Here is a 21,166-nt window from a genome sequence, read left to right as displayed (position 1 = left end):
TTACCATCGATCAAAATAACACGCAAATTTTCCTACGTGTCAGTAGCCACTCGTCGGGCTTAGTGGCTCAGACGAAGTGAAATTAACTCTTGATAGATTTAGCAGTAAAAATCTAAATTACCGAGCTCGATAGCTGCAGTCGCTTAAGTGCGGCCAGTGTCCAGTATTCGGGAGATATTGGGGTCGAACCCCCCTGACGGTAGCCCTGAAGATGGTTTTCCGTAGTTTACCATTTTCACACCAGGCAAATCCTGGGGCTGCACCTTAATTAAGGCCACGGCTGCTTCATTCCCACTCCTAACCCCTTCCTGTCCCCTCGTCGCCATAAGACCTATCTGTGTCGGTGCGACCTAAAGCAACTTGCAAAATATGTATATAAATTAGTATGTGTCTCCATTACTATAGCTCGTTCGGCACAAATTTATAAAGTGTAAAAGATAGGGCATCTGATTGTAAGAAAGTAATGGTTCTGGAGAATTTTTCGAAGATTGTGAAAATTATATTAACTGCGAATATCTTGATTATTGTTCCTTGCGCTGTAAAAACATCCAGCATAAGATATAGACCATTATAAACAATTATACTTTGCCCAACTTTTACTATCACACAGTTTAATGATACAGCTAATATTGAGGGAAACATTATGACATTTCCTGTTGTTGCTCCTTTAATATTAGTACGTCACTTTACACTATTCATTTAATATAGGCTAGTGCATAACCCGACTGTAACTGATCTGAAACATCAAGTTTTGAGAAATTATGTTCAGTTGTTTTCTGTGATGATATAACAGACAGACAGACAGACAGACAGACAGACAGACAGACAGACAGACAGACAGACAGACAGACAGACAGACAGACAGACAGACAGACGATTGAACTGATCCTCCTTCAGATTTGTAACTTATACTTAGGCTAATCCAAACCAAACCAAACCAAACCCCATGGCACTACAGCCCTTGAAGGACCTTGGCCTACCAAGCGACCGCTGCTCAGCCTGAAGGCCTGAAGATTACGAGGTGTCGTGTGGTCAACACGACGAATCCTCTCGGCCGTTATTCTTGGCTTTCTAGACCGGGGCCGCCATCTCACCGTCAGATAGCTCCTCAATTCTAATCACGTAGGCTGAGTGGACCTCAAACCAGCCCTCAGGTCCAGGTAAAAATCCCTGACCTGGCCGGGAATCGAACCCGGGGCCTCCGGGTAAGAGGCAGGCACGCTATCCCTACACCACGGGGCCGGCCTTAGGCTAATCCATGAGGCAAAAATTGAAGTGGACAAACATAATTTTGATATTTATATTTCACGTTTAATTCATAACGTCTGTAGTCTATTAATGTAAAAAGATAGTTGTAGTATTGTGAATAGTTTTCTTTCTTTCTTTCTTTCTTTCTTTCTTTCTTTGGCCCGGTTTCATCAACACATGTTAGTACTTAACAAGGTGTTAAATCATTTTAACATACGATTTAAGAATATTTGCGTTTCATCAACAACTGTTAACATTAACCAATGTTAAACTGCATATTAAAGTTAACATCAGCCATTTCCAATGTTAAATGGCTAACATTAGCATTTAGCAACCTGTTACAAAATGGTTGCTGTGAATCTCGCTTTTGAGGCGGAATTGCTCTATTTAGATCTTTTACAAAACAATCCTGATCGAAGAAGAGTTCAGCGACGTAATGACTTTGAAAATTTGAAGGATGCGGAATTTCTTCATAGATGCAGGTTATCGAAAATAGTCGTTGCTAAGGTTGTTGACGAAATTCAATGAGGTTAGAATATCCTACGAAGAGAAACTTACCTCTTTCTCCAATGTTGCAGGTACTGATAATATTACGAGTTTTTGCTACTGGCCATTTTCACATAATGGCCGGAGATAATGCTGGAATTTCTAAAGCCACTGATAGTAGAGTTGTTTGTCGAGTGCCTGCAGCAATAGCATCCATGAGGAGGTATATAAAATTCCCTTCAGTAGAAGAGCGTCAGCTTATTATCCGCGACTTCTATGAATTAAGCCGTTTTCCTGGTGTTTGTTCTAGGTGCAATAGATTGCACACATGTAAGAATCCAATCACCTGGAGGCAATTGGGCCGAAATATATCGTAATCGGGAGGGATATTTCTCTGTTAATGTTAATGTTCAGGTGATTAGTGAGCCTAACCTCCAAATCAGGGATATACTTGCTAGGTGGTCTGGTTCTGCACACGACAATACAATATTTAATAACTCCCATATCGGAGCACAGTTTAAAGTGGGACAATTAAGGAAGTGATTTTGTTAGGTGTCAGCGGATACCCGCTAAACAAGTATCTGTTAACCCCATCGAAACCCTCGGGGACTTTTCCCGCGCCTCGTCCTTTTCTTTTATCGTCAAACCATCTGTGTGCTTGCACTCAATAATTTATATATATTTACTAAATAATTCAATTAACAACGCTTTTTCGAAGGAGGAAAAATTAGAACTTCGATTCCGTTTCACTTCACGCGCCATATTTTACAGTTGTGCTCAAACAAAAGCGCATCAGAGCGCGCTGTAAAACAGCATGTTCGTACCACTGCCTCCTTGATTCGCACCAGTTCGCAATACTGGGAGAGTTAACAGTCGATTAGTTAACATTTCACAAGAAAAGTTTGATGAAACGCAAGAAACCTAACAAGATGTTAAATTTTTAACTCCGTATTAACTAACTACTTGTTATTATATATTTAACATGTGTTGATGAAACCGGGCCTTAATCTGTTTACTTCCAGGGTTGGTATTTCCCTCGGACTTAGCGAGGGACACGACCTCTACCCCCTCAAGGGCAGTGTTCTGGAGCGTGAGACTTGGGGTCGGGGATTAAAACTGGGAAGGAGAAACAGTGCCTCGCCCAGGCGTCCTCTCCTGCTATGCTGTATAGGGGCTTTGTGGGGATGGGAAGATTGGAAGGGATAGACAAGGAAGAGGGAAACAAGCAGCCGTGGCCTTAAATTAGGTACCATCCCGGTATTTGCCTGGAGGAGAAGTGGGAAGCCACGGAAAACCACTTCCATGTTGGCTGAGGTAGGATTCGAACCCCCTCTACTCATTTGACCTCCCGAGGCTGAGTATACCCCATTCCATCCCTCGTATCACATTTCGAATTTAGTGGAAGATCCGGGAATCGAACCCGGGCCTCCGGAAATGGCAGCAAATCATGCTAACCACTAAACCACAGAGGCGGACATCCTGATGTTCACCTCTAATTTTAGGCAAATTTGGAGATAATGATAATAACAATAATATTCATAAAAGGAAGAAATATGTTGATAAAAAGAAATATAATGATAGGTTTATCTCACCCTTTGTTATTGGAATAGGGTACTGTTTTATATATCATAATCTTAAAAAATTAAGTTAGAGTCACGAAAGTTTATACAGTAATTGGTAGTAAAATAAGTTAAAAGATATCTGAAAGATATTACCGCGTTATTAAACAATGATTCTGATAAAATTGAGATCAGTGATGAAGGAGAACTGACATATTTAAGATATGAATGGTGCATGGCTTAGAACGTAGCACCAGTTAAACCACAACGGATCCTAGCAGAAAACTACAGCAATTCAACTGAAGACTGATGTATAAAGTAGAATGAATCGCGTGAGTACAGGCCAGGCCAGATGGAACGTTTCCATGAGTTAATGGGTATTCCGCAACATTCTAGTCTGTTACTGTTCAGCACAAGAAGAGATAGTATAAAACCTGTGGAGGATTGTCTACCGAAGAAATATCAAGACGTCACCTTAGCCCTCTAACGTGGATACAGTCGCTAATGACAATTTATGGCCAATACTCTTCTTGATGAAAGCAGATTTTAGACGTAACCGACATTTGGAAGTTCTTATTATGAAATATGTTTTCAGACTAATTAATAATATCTGGAATGCAACAGCACAAGTCGCTAGGAAATTTACTTCTGCCAACAAACATCAACATATATTTTTGCAAAATATTCTCGTACATAACATGTGCCGTGTAATTATCAACCACATTGTTTGCGTAATTAGGAGCTGTTGTTCTGCGATAAGATAAACAAAAAACTGACACATTGCATAGGTAAATAAACCTAAACAGAAAACTCTCCCTGCAAATAATAAATATTATATTGTATAAATAAACATGTGAGAAATAAAATAAATTTCAGTTATAGACACGTGTATAATGTTACTGGCAGCATTAATTTCTTCTTCTTCTTCTTCGTCTTCTCATTACCCTCCAGGGTAGGTTTTTCCCTCGGACTCAGCGAGGGATCCCACCTCTACCGCCTCAAGGGCAGTGTGCTGTAGCTTCAGACTCTGGGTCGGGGATACAACTGGGAAGGATGACCGGTACCTCGCCCAGGCGGCCTCACCGGCTAATCTGAATAGGGGCCCTGCGAGGGGATGGGACGATTGGAAGGGATAGACAAGGGAGAGGGAAGGAAGCGGCTGTGGCCTTAAGTTAGGTACCATCCCGGCATTTGCCTGGAGGAGAAGTGGCAAACCACGAAAAACCACTTCCAGGATGGCTGAGGTGAGAATCAAACCCACCTCTACTCAGTTTACCTCCCGAAACTGAGTGGACCACATTCGTGCCCTCGTACCACTTTTTAAATTTCGTGGCAGAGCCGGGAATCGAACCCGGGCCTCCGGGAGTGGCAGCTAATCACACTAATCACTACACCACAGAGATAGACGCATTAAATTTCAGTTTTGGATATTCGCATTATACACAGAAGGACACTGTGTGTAAATAACCAAAAGTTCATTCTACAGAGCGATTCAGCAGCCCCTTCCAATATCGTTTGCTGCAGCCGAATTAACGTACCCATGTTTTTAGGAGTGCTATTCCCCTGCAGGCGTACTGTATAGTGCTAATGTTCAGTGAGCACATTTCGCACACGATACTGATTACTAGCGAAATATTATATCACCCGTCCGAAAAATACGATGCCTTGAAATCATGTAGCATCGTCCTTTTACCATGTAACTATGTTAATGTGTCATGCCTTGTGACCGGGTGTAGCGAAGATGGGAATCATTGCATCAGACTAGTTAACAGTGCAGTAATTAATGTCTTAAACACCGAACCGGATGGCGTATGTACTCTGTTCTCGTCGTACTACCAGCATGTTTCCACCAGTGTATCATAGCGGATGTGGTTAGGCGTTCGCCTAGCGGTCGACGAAGCGTGCCAGTGGCGGTTCGAATCCTGCATCGTTCAAATATTTTTCCATCGATATGATGTTTAAATACGTATACACAGGCCCACGTTTGCCACATGCAAATAGTAGAAATACGCTGTTATTCATCTTGTGCCTTGCGCATACTCCGCTGGTTAGGGCCTGAATGTACTGTAATCTCCGCTGACATTCGGCAGGTTTTCCACAGAGCAATAGTTCACATGCTCCTCATTTATGGGTAAGCAAGACAAAATGCGTGCGAGGCACTACGTCTGTACCAGGAACGGTATCCCAACACGCAAAACCCGGCTGCTACGACATTCCGCCATGTTGAAAGACGACAGGCGTGATTTCCAAACAGCCACCAGTCCGCAATAGGCCCGTTACAGCGGGTGAAATAGAAGAGGCCGTTCTGGAGGCATCTCGTAATAATCCACACATCAGTACAAGGGCGATTGCACGACAGGTGAACACCAGCCAGCTGTCCGCCTGGCTAATACTGCATGAAAATAAATTTCACCCATACCATCTTGAGCTACACCAAGAGCTCCATGGGTGAGATTTCTAAGCTCGAATGGGGTTCTGTCGGTGGCTACTAGGCAGGCTGGACAATGATGCAACATTCGTATCGCATACGTTGTTCTCGGACGAATCGCACTTCCACAATAATGGTAACGTCAATCGCCACAACATGCACTATTGGAGTGCGGACAATCCTCATTGGGTGCAACAGGCGGCCCATCAAGTACGAAGGGGAGTGAATGTTTGGTGTGGAATCTTGGTGTTTCGCCTGATTGAACCTTATTTCTTTTAGGGCCATTGGACGGGCCCACACCACTTGCACTTTCTCCATAAGGAACTCCTTCTGCTGCTGGAGGATGTGCCCTTGCACGATCGTTTGACTATGTGGTTGCAACATAATGGAGCTCCAACACATACGACTTTGCCCGTTTGAAACCATCCGGAAGAGGAACTGCCAGGGAAATGGATAGGATGAGGGGGTCCTGTTTCTTGGCCCGCCAGATCACCGGATTATACGCCGTTGGACCTCTCCTTGTGGAGATATTTGAAGAACGTCGTTTATACTCAAGCGCCGGAAAACGCCGACCAGCTCCGGCAACTCATCACGGACGCTTGCCGAGCAATTATACCTGGGATGCTTCAGCGCGCAAGACGATCTATTGGACACCGGGCCCGAATGTGCATAAACCAAAACGTTCATCACGTCGAGCATTTGCTGCGACATAATTGCCAGGGCAGTTGTGTTCCCATTGTTTCAAGTCTGTATGTGTACGACCTGCTAACCAATCGGCCTTTCTTAGGGCCACAAACACATTCATTCGCGCACAATTTGCATGAAAGCCGGTATTGAACTTACATTGTTTACAGTACGTATTAAACAAATAAAAGTTCGTTATTTTCACACCGGACTCGAACTTCCCACCTGCCATGCAAGCCCGTTTCGCCACGCCTTTACCAATAAAACTACGGATCCTTACGGCACTCGGGCAGCTTATTTCAAGTATTAGGTTCAGTGCGGTCACAATATCAATTTAATGTTTCGCCGGCGTGTCAGGTTCATGTGATCTAGAAGGCACACGCATGTCTTCCAGTGTTTAATACGAGTATAACAGTACGCTGTCTTATCATGGTTAGGCCGTAAATACCAAGATATCCGGGTATGTTGTCTGAGCATACTGGTAGGGCAGATGTTTTCAGGACGGGATAAATATTGTGGGTTGCATAAAACTACATTGGAATGGGCGGATGAATCACGCTGTATAAATATCCTCCCAATAGCCCACCTGGTGGCCATGATCGTTGAGGCGTCAAATCTAACTGGTTCTGACACCGTAGTTAGCCGGTTCGAGTCCCGTTGGTGAAAAAGGTCACCATCAGAATGTTGGTTGGTAGTGTAGTTGATGTTGTGGTGTACAGTTCATAATCATTAAATTGAATGCCGAGCTCGATAGCTGCAGTCGTTTAAGTGCGGCCAGTATCCAGTATTCGGGAGATAGTAGGTTCGAACCCCACTATCGGCAGCCCTGAAAATGGTTTTCCGTGGTTTCCCATTTTCACACCAGGCAAATGCTGGGGCTGTACCTTAATTAAGGCCACGGCCGTTTCCTTCCCACTCCTAGGCCTTTCCTGTCCCATCGTCACCATAAGACCTATCTGTGTCGGTGCGACGTAAAGCAACTAGCAAAAAAAAAAAAAAAATTGAATGCCAAAAGCCTGGATTCAATTCCAAACCTGTCCGCAGTGTTCATATGGACTGAGGCCATATGATGCTGTTGGTGGTGATTCGTCCGTCGAATGTCGACGTACATATCTGAGCAGACCCCTCGGTGCTATTCGGGAGGAATAGGATACGTTCACCAGGTTTCACTCTCTCCTTCCTTTGGTCAGGCTAAAACTGGAATACGCGAGTGTGGTTCGGTGTCCTAATTAAAAAGAAGTTTAAACTTTTAACATACTTTATTGTAAAATGTTTGTGACCATTCTTATGCTAGGACACATTTTGTTAAGGGTGAGTTAAGGGATTTTAAACAGTAAGCTGGAAAAGTGAATACTAATATATTCTCGAAATATGTACGCACAGTATATACCTTTATTGTATTTGATGTACTATATTAGTAAATATACTAGGCACATTGTATTGACAAGGCGGATCCTTAAATAATGAATAATAGTGAAATGCATGTGAATCAACTTGAAAGGGTGCAAAATATATACTTGAAATACACTACCTGACAACAAAAGTTAAATACGCAGGAGACGTTGTCCAATATTATCCCATTTCCGTATGCATGTATACCGTTGATGTGTGAGTAAATGCTTGGATACTCAAGTAACTGTAATGTGTAGAACACCCACTAGAGTGCATTCTTGATGGCACCGTCCTGTTGTTGATTAGTTGCTACTAGTCAATTGCTGTGAGTCATCAGAGTTAAGCAAGACGTGCAGAGAGGGCTACGTACAGTACGAAGCATCCGCGATGCCTCGCAGACGCGTTAGACAGCCTATCCACCAATTGACATCAATTGTCAGAGGCCGCGTTGTAGAACAAATGGGGCTGGTTGGACGTATCGTTCAATTGACAGGCATGTGAGCCATTCAGATGTCACATTGGCTCGATGTTGGACTCCATGTGTACATGAGGGCACCCAATCACGTCGCAAAGGTTCGGGTCGATCAAGAAACACCATCCCAAGGGAAACAGTCGTATGGTACGCCAAGAATTGCGGGATCCCATAATTTCGGCACCCGCCATCCGCGAACTTGTACTGGACACTCTACAACATCCTGTGAGGTCCGCACAGTGCCTCGACGACTCACATCTGCCGGATTGGTGTCCTACAGCCCCATGGGTCGGTTGCCATTAACACCAGAATACCAATGCCTGCGTTTCGAGTGGTGCCTTGCCCGGAAATCATGGACAGAGTACGACTGGCGTCGTATCATGTTCAATGATGTTCGGCTCCATGACTAAATGGTTAGCGTGCTGGCCTTTGGCTGCAGGGGTACCAGGTTCGATTCCCGGCAGGGTCGGGAATTTTAACCATAATTGGTTAATTCTGCTGGCTCGGGGGCTGGGTGTATGTGTCGTCTTCATCATCATTTCATCCTCATCACGACGCGCAGGTCGCCTAAGGGTGTCAAATCTTGTCCTCGGACACTCCTGGCACTAAAAGCCATACAACATTTCATTTCATTTCATTTCATTTCATTTCATTTCATTTCATTTCATTTCATGTTCAATGATGAGTGCCGCTTCTCCATTACCTCCGATGACCATCGTGTGCGGGTTTGGTACGTTGAAGGCAGAGAGCAGATCCTGTCCATATTGTGGAAAGAAACACAGGTGTAATCCCTGGCATCGTGCTGTGGGGAGCCAGAGGGTATGCGTACAGGTCACCTCTGATAGCGCTTCGGCAGGTTTCGACGGCACAGCGATACGACACAGACATTCTGCGTCCGCACGTCATATCCCTTATGGCACAGGACCCTGCTACAGTGCTCCACCACATACAGCACGTGTGTCTATGGACTGCTTAGAGCAGTGGTTGCCAACTTTTTGTGGCCCATCTCCCCTTTCTGGAGGTTGACTAACACCTATCGCCCCCTTTCATTTTAATTGTACCCCTAATTTTAATTTGAAGTAAAGTGTAAATAATAAAGCAGTTGTATTATGTTAAACAATTTATTACCGTATATAAAAAAACCAAACGAGTTTTATCCGGTCACACTTGAATGAAATAGCAAAAATGTACCTTTTACATAGATTTTTAAGAACAAAGAAGTGAAATAATAAACTAAGATCATTGACGTAGAAGTACATGTTTTCATTTTTAAATTGGAATCTGGAAAAATTGAAAAAAGTGACAGTTAAAATTTGAAAAAATAAATGAATGTGTGAAAATTTTGTTATTGTTTTATTTTATCTTTTCCATGGCTGCTTGTGCTTGGTGGATTTCAGTTAAAGCTTGAATATCTGGCTTTATGTTCTTCAAGTTCCGGCGCAAGTCCCCTTTGAGGCCTATGTCCAACTTATTTCTTTGTTTTTGTCAGGAGCTGGACAACAGAACTAAATCATCTTTCAACTAAATATGTTGACGGGAACGAGATGAGAAGTAATTCAGATTTTCCCCACAGTTGTGGATAAGTGTCCATAAGCTTCGCTCAGGATAACTCGTAACCGCTCTCCTTGAAAATAACGTTCGCCTCACAGTCATATTTCAGATCCAGAAACTCCGTCTGCAAAGTGTTTTCAAGCTTATCCACAGCTTCAAACGAGATCTAGAATCCAATCTGGAATTTGTAACTTGGTCAAACCTTCAAATATTGATTCCATGTCAGTTTCTAACTGGTCAAGGTGATTAGTAAAATATAAGATTTTGTCTTCTGGGAGTTCAGGAGTCTCGTTATCTGACACTGAACACCTTTTAAGGGTCGGAAACTGAATCAGCTCTTTCCGGCCAATATTTACAGTAACTTGTGAATATCAAACTTGGCGATGAATGATGAAATAATTCCTTTGGCCTTGATAAGGCTCATCTCATTTCCTTGAAGCACGTTATACCCTTTATGGCACAGGACCCTGTTACAGTGCTCCAACAAGATAATGCACCACCACATACAGCACTGACTTCGTGAATTTTTTTTTCAAAATATCTGTAAAGTACGCAAGTTCCAACTTGCGTTGCTTCAAAGACTCACTTAAAACAGGATCAGACGTGTCGACAAACTAAGAAACCATGTCAAATAATTCTAAAAAGCTGCGCAAACAGTTTCCTTTGGAAAGCCACCTCACAGTCCTATGTAGAAGCTAGCGTTCAAATTCCTCATAATTTTCGTGGCAAAGTTGTCGGAACAGACACTCATTGAGGGAATTAGCTTTGATAATGTTGACACCAGTAATAACCAGTTGTAGGGTTTCATGCAGGACACCACTAATTTTTTTCGCAGCTAAGTGAAGGCTATGACCTCTGACACTTTAAGGTGGGCTAGAAACCCAGAATGACGACCTGACATGGCAGGAGCACTGTCTGTTGCGCAAGAGATCACGTTTTTAGGGGAATCTCTTTTTCCTCAAAATAATCTTGCACCACTTCAAAAATCGACGACCCCTTCGTGTCAGTGATCAATGTTCTAGCAAACAACATTTCCTCGGTAATTTCCTTTTGTTCATTGATATACCTCACATAAGCTAATAAAATTGCTTCGTTATTTATTTTTTTAACCTATTGGTGAGTTTGGATACAACGTCCGTGGCGTTCCTTAAATAAGCCTGGAACCAGTATTGTTGTTCAAAGGAACCGATAGACTTATTACGAGGGCCCTCATCTAGCATCATTTCAACATTCTTTTGGTAGCCGGTGAAACAAGAGTTTCGCCAATTGCGTGAGGTTTACCACATTCAGCGATCAATAAAGAAGCAAGAAGACTTTTGTCAAGATCGGTTGCTCCTTTTTTAAAAAAAATTCATACACATTGGGCCGTTTATTGGCTTTAGCTTTGAGATGTTGAAAATAACTAAGTTCTTTACTTACTTTATCACTGTGTACTCTTGATAAATGATCTTTCATTCGCGAAGGCGTCATGGCTTCATTACTAATAAGTGTTTTATCGCACAAAATACAATGTGGAAACTGAAAATTTTGTGGTTACGTGATAAAACCGAATTTTAAATACTCAACTGAGTACTGACGACACTTCTTTTGTGAATCCATTGTGCCTGAACTTCTACACTTCAAAACAAACTCACAACTGAGGTTGAGTCATATAAAGGCTAGTTGAAAGTGAAGACCAATGTAGGTCAATGGCAAGTGTGTTGTGATGGCAGTAGGTGGAGGGGGTTGAGTCACCAGTCGGTCGCGCTGAGCAACAACAGGTGCGGACTGTGGAGAGGGGTGAGCGCAGTGAACTGGCCGGCTGAGAATAGCCTATGACTCGTGCTACCCGGCAACTTGTGTTGTACAGTACTATTTTAATTTTCCCCCCTTTGCATACTCATCGCCCCCAAATAGCTCCCCAGTTATTTATTGCCCCCTCCCCCTGATAACCCAAATCCCCCACTTGGGGGCGATCGCCCCCAGGTTGGGAACCACTGGCTTGGAGCATATTGAGGTCCTCCCGTGGCCACGACGATCCCTGGACCTCTCCATCATTGAACACATGAGGAATGACGTTGAAACGGGACTTCATCTGGAAGGATAGGTGCAACACCTGTGGACGAACTTGCCTCAGGAGAGGATCGAAAAGCTGTTTGACACCATTCCGAACAAAATAATGGCATGCATTGCGGCGAGAGGGGGTACAACACCTTACTGACCTGTTGCCAACATTCCACCTGTAACTGCGAACGGCCTTTTCCCTTTAATCCCACATTGTAATCAGTTCAATGAAGGTATACGGTCTTTCAGCATATGTAGTTTAATTCACTTTCAACGACTCCTTCCGGATGCTTGACTTTTATCGTCAGACAGTGAATTTATATATTAAAGTAATATCTCAGTACCCACATATGGCTTCGTACAGTGAGCTTCCGTTAAATTTAGAAATGGAGACTTTAGAAGATTGAAGGCTGAATGATGCGGTAAAGTTAATTACAATATAATAAATTCGCAATTGGATAATCCTGAGTCACTTACACTCTTGAATTTGCATGTGCCGTGCACAAATTCAAGAATTAATTTAACATATTCAAATGAAAATTAAGAACATCTGTCCATCAAAATTTATCTCCTTAAGGACTATGCAGTATTTATAGCACTGCCAAAAATGATCTTGATTTCGGAACGAACACAATCGTTTTTAAACAATCGCGGCTAGCATTAATAGATAAGAATTATAATAAAACACTATATCTGCAGTATGTTAAATTATGGGAACAATGACTTGTAATTCCAAACTCATAATAACAGGATAGATCGGATTAATTAATTATGACAGAGCGAGTTGGCCATGCGGTTAGAAGCGCGCGTCTGTGAGATTGCATCCGGGAGATAGTGGATTCGAATCCCACTGTCGGCAGCGCTGAAGATGGTTTCCCGTGGTTTCCCATTTTCAAGCCAGGAAAATGCTGGGGCTGTACCTTAATTAAGGCCACGGCCGCTTCCTTCGAACTCGTAGGCCTTTCCTATCCCATCGTTGCCATAAGACCAATCTGTGTCGGTGTGACGTAAAACCACAAGCAAAGTAAAATAATTAAGATTATTTTAGATTAGTTTTAATTATATTAGGCTAGGTAATATTAAGTACCGGTAATAATTATTTGTAATTTCACTTTCTATCTCAAGGAATGCTGCTGTGATTAGGAAGAAAAAATCCTTTTGCAAACAATAAATTAGATCATATATCAAGTCATTCAGTTCATGTCGTTAACCCCTTTGATGTTGTTGACGTCGGGAAGGGCATTCCGTCGTAAAATTTCGCCACGAAGTTTTATCTCACTTCCTACCCGTCCCCGTAGAGGAAAGGAACAAATAGTGGACACACACACACACACACATCCACACACACCTCCAATGGGCTAACGAAAAACGTTATTTTCTTTTTTTTCTGAAAAGTGGCTGATCGAAATTTGGCAGAAATGCTTTCTTCTAAGGCATCAAAATGAAGTCATAAATCCAGTGGTGGTGGCGCGGGAGACATAACCTACAGTATATGATAGTTGAACTTAGTTGGAAATCCTAAACATAAGTAAGATTGCGTGAAATTTTCTTTCATATGACATAATGTTAAATATACTCGTGCTTCTAATCATTCAATGATAACCTACTTTCTTCCGTTGTATTTAGTACAATTAAAGTGTGAAGATGAGTACTGACGCTTTTCACGCTATGTAATTTACACAGGTGTGCAATCATTTGCAAAAGACCATAGAATATAATGTTCATCGGCAACTTTGTCTCAAAGACTCATATTTCTTCACAGCATTTAAATAATTCAGAGCATCTAGTTAATATTTCAGGTAGCTTAGAGCGTTAATCCTCGTGGAAGGTGAAACGGTTCCATATCTCCTATGCTCATGTGTGTGTAACGATGTGCAGTTCCACTATTTCACAGCAAGGGGCAATAATCCAGCCATTAATTTCGTGGACAGATTGTTGGGATCGCCGAGATGTGATACATTACTTCCGGCACTTGCCTTTAATGAACCGATGATTTATAGCTGTATAATAGACCGCGATCTCATATAAATATTTAATTTTATAACGATCGTTTATTTGGAGTACAATTTAGCATCCATTTGCTCATCTACTGTATATGGCTTCTGTAGTCATGGAGTCAACTCTCTTGGGAGATTTATTAAAATTTAAGTCCGCAATGCATATTAGGTGAATTGTATTAAATAGTTATCGTATACCTCTGCAAATACAACTCCTAGAATATGCATAGAAATACTGAAGTAGAATATGATGTTACGAGCATATGAACAGGTTATGAAATATTTTATACATGCAGTTCATTGCACGTAATCTTGCCGATATAGAAAATAAAGAGAGTGATAACCCTTTGTCCTCTTCTTTTTTATCTCCCTGGCTTTCTCCCCGTATTTTAGGTCACAGATTTTGTGTTTGTCTCATTTCTATCACTAGGTGCCCTTCCTAACGCTGAAATTATGTGGAGCGATGTTTCAACTACTGAGTGTTTCCGTGTTACTGCCATCCGGTTGGACATTTATGACTATTTACAAATGATGAGATAACTACCCGCCAAGCACTTCACGAATGTTATGTATGAGTATTTCTCCAGAAGCCTGTGTAGACGCACTTTGAAAGGCAGTTCATTTCAACTACTCAGGAGAACATTTTCTTCATTCCCTCACCGGGCGAGTTGGCCGTGCGCGTAGAGGCGCGCGGCTGTGAGCTTGCATCCGGGAGATAGTAGGTTCGAATCCCACTATCGGCAGCCCTGAAAATGCGTTTCCGTGGTTTCCCATTTTCACACCAGGCAAATGCTGGGGCTGTACCTTAATTAAGGCCACGGCCGCTTCCTTCCTTCCAACTCCTAGGCCTTTCCTATCCCATCGTCGCCATAAGACCTATCTGTGTCGGTGCGACGTAAAGCCCCTAGCAAAAAGTCTTCATTCCCTTTCTTTCAAGTTTCACCGTGAGTTGACCTTTATTCATAGGTTAGAGTTTGTGTCGTAATTTTCTATAGATTAATAATAGACTGACATGTTGAAGGGCTGGCGTGTCCAAAAAGTGTTACAGGGTTCTGCCTAAATTGTGTAACTAGATTGCATCTGCACAATGCCCTTTTCTTGACTGCATCTTCATAGAAGGTTTAATTAATTTAAAAGACTATCTTCTATCATATATAATCAGGTGAATCAATATCTCGCATATGACTATTGATGAATATTGAATTTTCACGACCGCACTGTTGTAATCGAAATCGATTTTTAACCTATTAGATCGTGTTACATACGTGTAGTACGTGTTGAAGAGATGTTAATTACCGAAGAAAATTAGCCAACCGGACACCTGTAGGATTCTAACTCACAACTTTTATACTACTTAAGAATATGATAACAGAACGTCCATATCGCTAATGGATCTGAAGATATTTGAGGACTGCTTTCTTCTTGAATCGTTCCGTACATGCCTTCAACTGTGAAGTATTTAGGCCCCTTTAAACAACAAGCATCATCATCATCATCATCATCATCATCAAACTCTGATGTGAATTTCTATTTCACATTAGGTACGCTCCTCTGCTGAAACTAAATGCTAAAAGCAATGTTTTGCGTGCTTGATAATCTGTTAAGATAGGCTACTGTTTCCATATTCGTCTGTAAAATAAAGGGGATTAAATTTCGTATAACCATCAATTGTCACCATAGTCTGTACAATGTATAGAAGGAGATTTTCGTCTAAATATTTTAACATTTGTTTGAACGGTCATGAATATGAAAGATTCAAAGAACCTCGTCATGATACATCACAGTACTCAACGGATCCTCAGTATCAATATTGCTGGTGTTCCTCGAGGCTAAAGTTGAATTCCCCTTTGAGAATCACCTTCAGACTGAATTTATGGCAGACTTAGATGGGTTAAGGCGAGAAGAGAAGGATCGATACAAGGGTTAGTGTTCTTTACTTTTAATGATCCCTGGCAGGAAATGTCACCTGCGGTGGAGGTTGTTCCTGTATGACCTTAGCTGTGCTCACTCGGAAACAATTCGTCAGGATTAAGAGTGAGGTTTTGCTTCGTAACTAAGTATATTATCTGGCTATTCTGACGTTAAGGCGATTAAGGAATCTACGTAAAGGCGAAACAAATGCAAATGTATGCTAACTAAATACTTCTAACTTGGTATTTTACAGCTTTGCTGCCTCCTTGGAACAAGCTAAGTGTCTCGTTTCTTTAAATGCGTCCGTTTATTTTCGAAGGAGAAAACCGTCCTTGCCGAGTACGTTATTACAAAGTACGGAATAGAACGATATAATTGTATTTGTGTGAAACTGTGTTGGGTCATAGCAAGATTAAAGCTGTAATTAATATTTTGTAAGAAAACAAATGTAAAATTGTGTTGATGAAATGAATGTATAAAGGCATAGAATCTCCTTGAATACAGAATACTGTTGACTATTATATCACTAGAAATGTTCACAAATATTGTAATATTGTCAGATTTTCGGTTCCTTGACTGAATAATCAACCCTTAGTGGCCTTTTATTCAAGGATACTCCGGTTCAATTCTCGTCCGGGTTGATGACTTTAACCTCATCTTCTTAATTCCTCTAATTTTGGGACTGGCTACTTTCCTTACATACAACAAATCGCACTAAAAACTAGCACGGATATGAATGACTGAATGTTGCCTTCCACGCGGCGTTGGCGTCAGAAAGGGCATCTGATCGTAAAACGGGACTAAATCCCAATAAATTGAATCTCCTGGTAATTCGAAAAACACCAGGAGAAGAAGATTTTAATGATACCGGAAAAAATATGCAAACCAGAACTCTCTACAAAATTACAAAATTAAATCAATCGTGAATAAATAATAACGGTTGACAAACTTAAAATAGTAACTATAGCAGTCTAACAATGACAAACATAAACTGTGCAGAAATGCGCTTGCGCATCTCCGAGTATGTCGCTGTGTCATAATGTCTGAATAAGTGGAGCAGACGTGTTTTGTGACCAGTTGAATGCAACACAAATGGTGCTAACGATGATATAGCACTTGTTCATTGTCTAGTGTTATGCGAAACACTATTTGTGGAAAACATGTGCGGAATTGTTTGTGCAAGAGTTTAAGCCTGGAAGTGTTTTGGTAAAATCTCCAGCAAATTCTGCAATGCAAAACAAACAAATTATCATTACGATAGACTTTATGGTGACATGTCCATGTCATGATGAACTGTCAGTTGCAAGTGATTGTGTTGAAATATATTTGAAATACAGCCATTCAAGATCAGAAACTTTATTACTCTTCCAGAATGAAAAAATAAATCATTTAAACTAATTATTGACAAACTGAATACCAGTAAGAATTATACAAAATTTCTTATAACAGATTGATGTGAAATTCGATAATGATGAGTCGACGAAAAATCGGACATAAATGGTTATCTTGTAGCGCCTGAAAGGAATTGAGATTTTATTACAATCGGTGCCCTATTGTCAAATCTCATATTGTATTTGTATATCATACCAATCGTCCTATTTATGGTGCCTGATGAGGTCATAATTGTTAAACTGCATCAATTCATGCATAGAGTTAATGTTTTCTGGAATATTAGTAAATGACCGGTACAGGTACCTAAACAGACGTAATATGATGAGCAGGATGAGAGGTCTACGTCTATCTGCATATCTACTTCAGAGTAAGGATGAAAGAATTGTAAATCATAGTGAGCTGGGATTTATATTTTATTGCCAAGTGTTAATGACATTCATGGTGCTGCTGGAATTATGAATGAGTATACGACTCATTAAATATTCGTGTAAAACGCGGACAAATGTTGAAATTAGAAATCCGTCATCTTGATTTGAAATATAATTAATGTGTATTACAACACAATATATATAGCTTATAAAAGCATTTTTGTATACATGGGTCCTTTGAAATGTTCAGTATACGTTGTAACGTATTAAAAACATGAAATTTGACAACTGGGATGCATTCATAATTTCGACAACAAGAAAAGTGCCAAAATAGACCTGTTGTTCCAGGATGAGTACTACAAGAATGAAGAAATAACAATAAGGTATTTGAATTCCAATAGCAAGACACATGAATTAAGTAGTCTATAACGCTTTACCGTAATTTAGGACTTCCTGTCAACTGTTAACTCCATAACGAGATATTTTAGGTAGTTTTCGCTTCTGACCGTTGAAAGCCTTGACTATAACATTCTCTTGAGTTTAAAACTCAGATAGTCTTGAGACCAGGACTGAAAGTCGATCAGCTGGTCTAAGCAGACATTTATTTCCCAAACTTTGTGGGAGGGCCTACCATTCTTGTGGATTGTCCATATTTTTGAGTTCAGAGTGTGCAGTGTGTGTATCAGCAATATTAAATCTTGAAATGTTTTGTACACACCAGCACACTGGAGCCTAATATTTCAATGGAGAGGAAATATTTTTATTGATGAACACGCAGTTGATTTGGAAATAATGCGATTTTTAGAGGCTGGTGCATGTACCAGTAAGTAGCAGCCCTCGCCTGTTGTCTTCCGGGTAAAACAAGGAAAAGGACAGCCATGCCCCCTATATTCACTCACAGATTAAATTTAAAACTCACTTCTCCGAAAACCTTCAAATGAGTTAGTAGCACATAAAACCCATTAACATTCTTCACATTGAAATTTGAAACTAAGACATAACTATGAATTCCCAAGCGAAAATCAGGTACAACTGCTATTACAATACACCGCGTAGTTCACCAGGCCCTTGCGATTTAGTTTTATGCATCCCGCCGCATTTACTAAATACAGAAATACACAGGTCCATCTCCCTTAACCAGGGGAATATAGCGAGACCTGTCCTTGTGGGCTAGAAGACAGCAGGAATCGTGAGAACCACTATAATTAATAATGGATACCTCGAATGAGCCCCTAAAACGAGCACAGATACTAATAACACGTACCTCACAACAGGAGGCGCACACACAGACCAGAAGCAGGTAATGCTGGAAGCTACGTGCTGCATGTCAAGCCTCGCGATAGCTCACTTGGCAGGGGTGAGGTGGGAGTTGTGATAGGGGATGGTACTCGAAGGTTCGTATCCCACGCAAGCATTTTTAAAATTTTATTTTGCCGCCAATTGCCTGGGATGTGGTAAGGTTTCAATCTTTATAGCTTCCAGAGACAGATTTGTTTATTCGACCCTGTAATGGGCCGTATATGCCGTAGCATATCCTATTGAGGTGGGTGGAGTGAGGATGGGGAGGTGATTGTCTGTGTCTAGGACACAGGAAACCAATTAGATACGTCCTACATGTTCCAAGCTTCGTACAGTAGGGGTAAGGTAACACAACACAACACCACACAAAGCTTATTTACTGCCTCGTTATGCATTCCAGCGACGAATATGTGCATATGTTACTCATCTATGGAGAAACTAGACAGAATACATAGCACAGGCATGCCATTTCGGAATGTAGAAAGAGGTCTACGGGCTACTGCTTTCCTGAGAATCGCACGGCCTGTTCTTGATCATCCCATGACGTCTGCTCACAATGAAGAGGTTGTGTTGGACGCTGTCCGGCATAACCCTATAACTAACATACGGCAGGAGACGAACATCAGCCAAGCGTCTGTTATGCAGATATTGCATACCCTGCGATTTCACCCGTACTATCTCCACCTACACCAGGAGCTCCATGGTCATCATTCCGAAGCACATGTAGCGACATTGATCCTGCCTTTTTAGCGATAATCATATTTACGGTCGAAAATCGGTTCCACAACAATAAAATAGTTAATCAACATAATATGCATTATTGGAGTGTGGATAATCCCCAATGGGTACTACAGGCAGCATTCTAGGTACAGTTAGAAATGAACGTATGGTGGGGAATCGTGCGTGATCACCTCATTGGTCCCCATTTCTTCGAGGGAACTCTGACAGGAGAACGCTATATGCGGTTTATCCAAGATTATTGAAGCATGTGCAGTTCCTTGACGGATGCAGGATGTGGTTTGAACATTACGGAGCTCCAACGCACGCGGTGGTGGTCATCCGGAACCATCTCCATGTGACATATCCTGATAAATGTGTAGGAAGGAGAGGAACTCTCCCCTGGCCCGTTAGATCGCCCGATCTTTCGCCCTTGGATTTTTCTGTTGCACCATGTAAAACAATTGGTATATGCACAGGAGCCGAGTAATCCTTGTCGCCATAGAGAGCTCATCACAGAGGCATACCCATCCGTTACGCCGGAAAAGTTGCAACGTGCCAGACGGTCCTTACAACATCACTCGAAACCCCGTATCGACCACAGATTGTCAGTTCGAGCAGCTGCTGAGTTCAAAAACCTAAGTAACTGAAATCCTGTCACATGTTCCTTAGTCTCTTCCACCCCAGCTCCATACCATATGTCACCATACCAATGGTGCCTTTCAGGGCCAAATAAATCAATCTGTGGAAACTCTTAAGTATGCAACCTTGCCACATCACAGTCAACTGGTTGTAAAAATTATTTTAAAGAACACTTGCGTGCAGCTTCGAGCACCGTCAACTATCACAACTCCCACCGCGCCCCTGTCAAGTGAGCTATGTTCGAAGTACACAAAAATACAATATTCTGGATTAAGTTGATCGTGGTCATATCTCTAAAATTTTGTTTCCGTACTCTTTCCATAGCCAGACCAGCAGTGTGAGGTGGCGTGCCTACTACTTACACCGAGGCCCTGGATTTGATTCCCTGTCAGATCAGAGGTTTTTACCGGGATATGAAAGCTGGTTCAAAGTCCAATCAGCCTACGTGATTACAATTGAGGAGCCATCTGACTGTGAGATGGCGGCCGCGATCAAGAAAGCCAAGTCGTGTCGACCACACGAAACCTCGTAATCTGCAAGCCTTTGGGCTGGGCTGCGATCGCTTGTTAGGCCATGGCCCTTCGGGGCTGTTGCTTCTTCGTGTTTGAATTTTTTTACTCTTTTCATGATACACGATCAAGTACGATACGGTTTAGGTGCATTGTTCCTGTGCTGAAGACTGGGAAATGGAATTCAAGTACAGTTGGATGACATTCAGAAGTTCTTAACTGTAAGGTATGTCCAGCCCTGTGGTGAAGAGATAGCAATCGTGCCTCTTAACCGGAGTCCCTGGTTTCAATTCCTGCTCAGGTTAAGAATGTTAATTATGTACAGAAGGCTAGAGTATGATTCACTCAGCTTCGTCAGGCCAACTGAGGATTTTGTGATACGAGAAGCAGTGAAATAGGCAAGGAATTCCAAGCAATAAAGCTGAGGATTTCGTCGTACTACCATGTGCTACTTCAGTACCTGGTAGC

The sequence above is a fragment of the Anabrus simplex genome, chromosome 1, assembly GCF_040414725.1.
Source record: "Anabrus simplex isolate iqAnaSimp1 chromosome 1, ASM4041472v1, whole genome shotgun sequence".
Taxonomy (NCBI): Eukaryota; Metazoa; Arthropoda; class Insecta; order Orthoptera; family Tettigoniidae; genus Anabrus; species Anabrus simplex.
The sequence above is the reverse complement of the archived record's forward strand: the minus strand, read 5'-3'. Positions refer to the sequence as shown.